Here is a 6632-nt window from a genome sequence, read left to right on the forward strand (position 1 = left end):
TTTCTTCCTTTAGAGCTATTCAGATGTTTTAGTCGCTGCGTTTGAAAAGTTCAAAACGCATAAACTAGTTAAGAAACTTAGATGATGGAAGTTCATGAATCACATATGATATCGTTTATTACTTAGACAATATCTTAAGAGAAATGTTTTGAAAACTTCATCAAATTTTGAATTAAACGTTGAAATTGCTCAGGCAGTTAGACATCCAACTCGTAATGACAACGACCCAATTACAATGGTGTATTACTTAGGGAGGATTCTTAAGAGAAATATTTTGAAATATTCAATATAACAGAATTTCAATTAAACATTGAAGTTGCTTATAAATGCGGATATTCAATCCATCATCGCAACGACCTAATAAATTTTGCCTATCACTTGTCCATGTCAGAAGGGGAAATTTTGATGATGTACGAAAATAGGTCAGTAATTACATAAAGAAATTATAACTCAAACGAAAGAAACTCATACCCTCTATGAAACTTTGTACAAGTATTTTTTTATGAAACAAAATTGACTCTATATTCATGTCCTCAATCTCAATACAAAAAAAAAAAGAAAAAAAGAAAAAAAAAAGAAATGGGTTTGCAAGCTAATTTAAGCATGTTAGAATTTTAATAAGGTTTATGATATAATATAGTGGTTCCATTATCTAAGAATAAGACGACGTTTTTTCTATTTTGGAAAGAATAAGGCAGTTTTAGCCAATACTAAGAAAATAGAATATCAAAGAAGAATTACAACTTTGGCTAACCAACTGGTAGAACTGTAAGTACTCATTCATCCTTAATCAGAGGACTCGGTTTCGAATTTATCGGGATATGAAGTCGCCTTTGTTGGACAACACAATGTATAACGTCCCAGTGCAAATCCAAATTTAGTCCAACTGCAATATTACTATGTAAAAAAATGATCAGAATTAATTGTTAACACTCTTTGTATAAGTCCCTCACGCGTTTAGCAATATTCATTATAATGAAACTTAATTAACGCTGGTATTAATGTCAATATTTATTGCCGCTAAAAGTTATTTTTGTTGTAGTGGATGAATAACAAACACCACTATACTGCAAATGTAGAACGTCCTGATGCAAATTTAGGTTTAATCAAACTATAATATGAATAACGAACAACGAAAAAAATAATATCGAACTTCAGCTCTGCGTCTAATAAATGAGGGGATAGGTGGAAATTTCAAAGTGTCTTTCTCATATGTATTTCATTATGTTCTTCTTTGCATCTTTCTATTCAATTTTATGTCATCATTTCAAGTTGTTGAACTTTGAAATAGTTGTTATTTAATGACTTATCTTTTAATTGTAGGCTAGGCTGGGTCAATACAAGTTGCTGCATTGGCAATTGAACATGTGAAAGTCAACTACAAATTTCTAACTATTGCTAAAAAAAAATTGACACATCTTTTTCAATGTAATATCCAACAAAAAAAATAAAATAAAATCACATACGTCATTTTCCAGTTTACCAAAACTAATAGATTCACTAGATCAATTGTGAAAAATAAAATAAAATTTAAAACATGTTATTGATACACTATATTGTGGATATTTATTTAAATATACCTTAAAATTTCTTAAAAAATTTTGCAATGAAGAAAGTAGCTAGCTTTCTAAAAAGTCTCGTAGCAGCTTCGTCAGGCTTGTAATCATATAGATAACTTGCAAGAAACCTAAGCAGGAAACTTGCAAATAGCTTAATCAGACAACTATTTCTGCAAAAGTCTTGCAATAGCTTTTTGAAAAGTCTCGCAACAACTTAATTTCTTCTATAAATAAATATGAAGCTAAATGAATTATACACCAATATAAAGAGAAATAAAATTTGTGTTTCGCTCAACTTCTTGATTACATCTCTTATTATCTTATGTATTTATTATTATTACGTAACATAAAATGTTACCAACATGAAATTTATCATCTTGAGTGCAGATAATTATGATTGAGAGACAAATTAATCTCTATTCCAATCATTCTTTTGGTGGTTGTTTTCTTCTCCATGAAAAGTAGTATGTCTATTATCTAATTTTCATTAATTTCAGTTTTTGCAACTTGAAAGTGCCAAGGATATTCAACTAAGATTTACAATGACTTTTGCCAAGTCAAACTCGTTTTTAAAAAATAGGATTAGTGTAAAAAAAAAGTCATGTGAGTAAATTGTATATCACTCCATGTGCTTTTAATCTTGTTATGCTAATGATAACTATTATTGTTTCAATTTTATGCCTTGTTAGCTAATTTCATTTGTCTATAACCACTACAACTGGTAAAATTTTCATAAGCTTGCTAGGATTACAACTGAAATTAAAGATATAACAATAACAATAATAACATGTCCGATGTAATTCTAACAATTTGATTTGAAAAGAAAGAGCACACATATCTTATTCCTATATTATATGCACGACTTGATTTACTCCTGAAGTAACATCTTAAAAGAGGTACTAAACTATCACAATTTGATATGATTATATATGTTCCACTTTCAAGAATGAAAATTATTTATAAATATTACTATTTCCATGCACGTTTAATTGTCACAGTTTTTTTAGAGTCAAATTAAACAATAATAACTTTGATTAACATCTTATGATACATTTTTTCATCATATTGATATGCAAAAAATTTGGAACTTATAGTACTTTTTGAATAGTTTTTGAATATCTAAGTTTTTTTCGTTTAAAATTTCAAATTAATGTAATCAAAATTAACTTTGAAATTTAGTCAAATTGACTTTGGAAAAACGTAACATGCCATTTAAAAGTGGACAAGAGAGTATAAATGTAGATACATTCCTTTGAAGTAAATGTGATAGTATTTAGCAAAGCTTATAGCTACGCACGACTTTCTTCCAAAAGAAATAGAGCAATTGTGAAAGAATATTCAAAATCTTTTAAGCTTTACTTTTCCAGTATTTAAATTTTTTTATCTTTACTAACATTCATAATCCAATAATCCTAAGTTGTGATAGAACCTACCCAAACCTTATAATCGAATCAATAAAACTACTAAATTCATTTAAACCGTTTTAAGCATGAAAGTAAGAGAAAAGCCGATACTAAAAACTAAAATTCAAGCAACCATTTACAATATAAAAGGTGTCGTGTAAAGATGAGTAAATGCCACACAAAATTTGATGTCACAAGTATAAGAGCTTTTAAAGTAAGATTTCAAGTTTATGATCAGAAAGACTACATCTATCCAAAAGAAAAGTAAGAAATAAATAAACAAAAAAGGAGTCTATGTGTTGTGAAACTACTAAGCAGTTCATCCCAAATACTTTAATCCATCACCAATACTCTGACTCAAAACAAGATCTACACACAAAAAGGTGCAGCAAGTCTAAAGTGAATACAAAAATATGTACACTTAATAACATTATTGAGCGACCTTACATGAAGTGATGATGAGGGTTGGTATTTCCATGACTATCTTCACGCTTCTCAAAATCATACTGGAACTAGATCCTTTGGATTTCGCGAACTATAATCATTTGATTTATCATGTATGTTATGTGTGTGACAACGTATAAAAACATGAAAGAATTCCATCGATACGAAAAAAATATTTGATGCACATGTAAAATGTCTATCAATTTCCTCAAGGATATGAATAATACAGAGTATAGAGTATCAACCAATTAAACAAGCCATACATCAGCTAAAAGGATCAATCAATCAAGCTCTCAATACCTACTATTACTAATACCATAAATCATGGGGCTTAGTTGTAACAATCGGGTTCTGTCGTTATAGAATAGCCAACGGAGAAAAAATTTGGATCTAAAATTTTTTTCGTAATAACTTGAAAAATTTCAAGCTAGTCCAGATTTGAAAAAAAATTAGAGTCGTTAAGGTGTAGGGAAATCTAGTAATAATCAAGTGATTTAATTATGACTTTGTTTAAATGAGTACATACCTAAGGAGCTAAGAAACTTGTACGACTTTATGGAATTGAATTCGGGGAAGTAGAACTCCTGAAATTGATCTTAGTGTGAACGGGTAGTTTCTGACTGTCGTTGGTTGAAGGTGTGTTGTGAAATGAGGGTATTGAAATTATCAAAATAGCTCATTGTTCCGCTTTGGAGGTATTTTTTGTCACTAAGGCGGAGCCACAGTGGCGGGCCAAGCGTGACTTAAAGTCGTAATTTCCAAATTTTAAACTTGAGAGAAAAGGAACAAACTCAAGTCTCTTCTTGACAATCTACCACCATTATTGAGGCTAAAGATAAGATTTTTACTCTCAGAATCCGTTGTTCGATCCGCAGAACGTAATCTAATGGGTAATTATCGACGAGAGAGGATTTTGATATGGAATTTATAATGGAAACAATCTTAATTGGGAGATTGGCATAATGAATTTGATCGAGGGTTCATATAATTGTTAGTAATTCGGGTAATTAGTGATTATTTATTGGTTCTCGTGTTATATGATTGTTTGTAGACCAAGAACATGTGGAACACATCTGTAAAAGGAAGGATCAAACTTGTTTCGAGGTAGGTTATGATTGTGATTCTATGATTGCGTGGTGTATGTTTATTTTTGCTTCATTATGATACATGTATGTATGCAAATATTGCATTATTGATCATACTAATTGTAAATGAGTAAATATGAATGATGGACGCCATGGATCATGATTTGATTGTATGATTATGAGAATGTACTTTGTGATTGTGACTGTGGTTTGTTGAATGGATTAGGTGTTGCGTTCTGACACACTAACTTGGATCGGTTGCCACGCTCTGACATAATTATGGGGTTGGTTGCCACGTTTCGGCATAAACATTGGATTGGTTGTTTGGGTTCCATGAGAGGACCAATTATTTGATATAATTGTGTATCTTGAGAAATATGAAATCGCACCTTGTTTGTAAAAGTTGATAATATTGTATATGTATGATATATGCACGTGATTATATCTCTGTAATGACTTATGTATATTACTATATTACACTTAGTGGGATAGCCGTGTGATCCTACGTTGTGTATTGATATTACACTTGCTCTTTCTTTGTTGAGTATACGACATCTTCAAGCGGCTATTGACAAACCTCATTTAGAAGATTAGTGATTTTCGATCGAATTCAAATGTGAGCTAGTTCTTTCGGGCTGCCATGAGTTCTCCTTTCGTCTATGTCCACATTTCGGACATAGAATTATCTAGTTAGTTAATTAGTTCATCAGTTGGGGTTGTATCCCATCGTATTTATACTTTTGGTTTATGATTAGATGTTTTGGTATATTTACTTTCAAGTTCTAGGCGTATTTATTGTTTAGTTGTTAGATCTTTTGGAAGTTTATGGGAACTTTAGTTTTTAGCTATTTAACTTGTTTCCATAACTTAAATTCTTTAGTTTTTGATTAGTTGTTGGGCTTTGGATTGTAAGAATGGTTCACTCACCAGAGGATAGTGTTGCTGTCAATAACGATGGTCTGACTTGTGACAAAGGTGGTATTAGAGCCTAGGTTCATTAATCTCGATGTACAAAAATGAGTCTAATAAAGTCTTGCGGAACGATACAGAGACGTCTGTGTTTTTGTTCGAGAGACAATCAAACTTTAGGAAATCTCTATGTTTCTCTAGTCTCCTTCATGCTATAACTTGATTCCAATTGATATCTATAAATTCAAATTAGTATTTAATCTCCTTCACTCCTCTCCTAGATGGTTAACACTAAATACAAAAGCTTCAGGCCCATGGCTCCCATCAATGCTCCAAGTGAGGAATCTGCAGCGAGAGGTCGTGGTCGAGGCAGGGGAAGAGAAAGAGATAGAGGTAGAGGCCGAGGAAGAGCGGAGCCTACTAGAGATGGGGTATCGGTCGAAAATGCTCCCCAAAATGAGGCCTCTCCGTACATCATAAAGAGATTGAAGAGAATATTAAGGCTGAAAATGGAGGAAGTTGGACAATAAGAAGAAGTGCAGGCTGAGTCTACCAGTGTTCCTCCAATAGAACCACTGCTAGCCCAACAAATCATGTCATTCTTGAAAGGGTTGGTTGGTCCTAGGTTATGCCTTTCCGGGTAAGAATGAGGTCGAGGCGTTAGATACAGTGATCACATGTACTATTCTTGTTTGTGACCGGAAGGCTAATGTGTTATTGGATTAGGGTTCTACTTATTCCTATGTATCCGTGTGATTTGCCTCAAAGTTTGCTATGATTTGTGATATACTTGATGCCTCTATCAATGTTTCTACCCAGTTGGAGAGTCAATCATAGTTACCCATGTCTATCGTGCTTAACCTATTTTGTTTATGGGTTTTCAGACTTGGGCTGATTTGGTGATTTTGGATATGAATAACTTTGATATTATCTTACGCATGACTTTATTGTCCCCCTATTATGCTATGTTAAATTGTGATACTAGGTCTATAACTCTAGAAACTCTAAGAAGGGAAAATTTAGAGGGGGAAGAGTGTACAAGCCTAAGCAAACTAAGATCAAATCCTCCATTCGGTTTAGGAAACTGGTAGGGCAGGGTTGTTTGGCTTATTTGGCTCATAGTAAGGATGTTGAGGTTGAACTCCATCTATTGAGTGTATTCCCGGGGTATCAAAATTTAGAGAACTGTTCCTACTGATTTGCCTGGTATGCCTCTGGATAGAGATATAGAT

Source organism: Solanum lycopersicum, chromosome 5 (genome assembly GCF_036512215.1).
Source record: "Solanum lycopersicum chromosome 5, SLM_r2.1".
Taxonomy (NCBI): Eukaryota; Viridiplantae; Streptophyta; class Magnoliopsida; order Solanales; family Solanaceae; genus Solanum; species Solanum lycopersicum.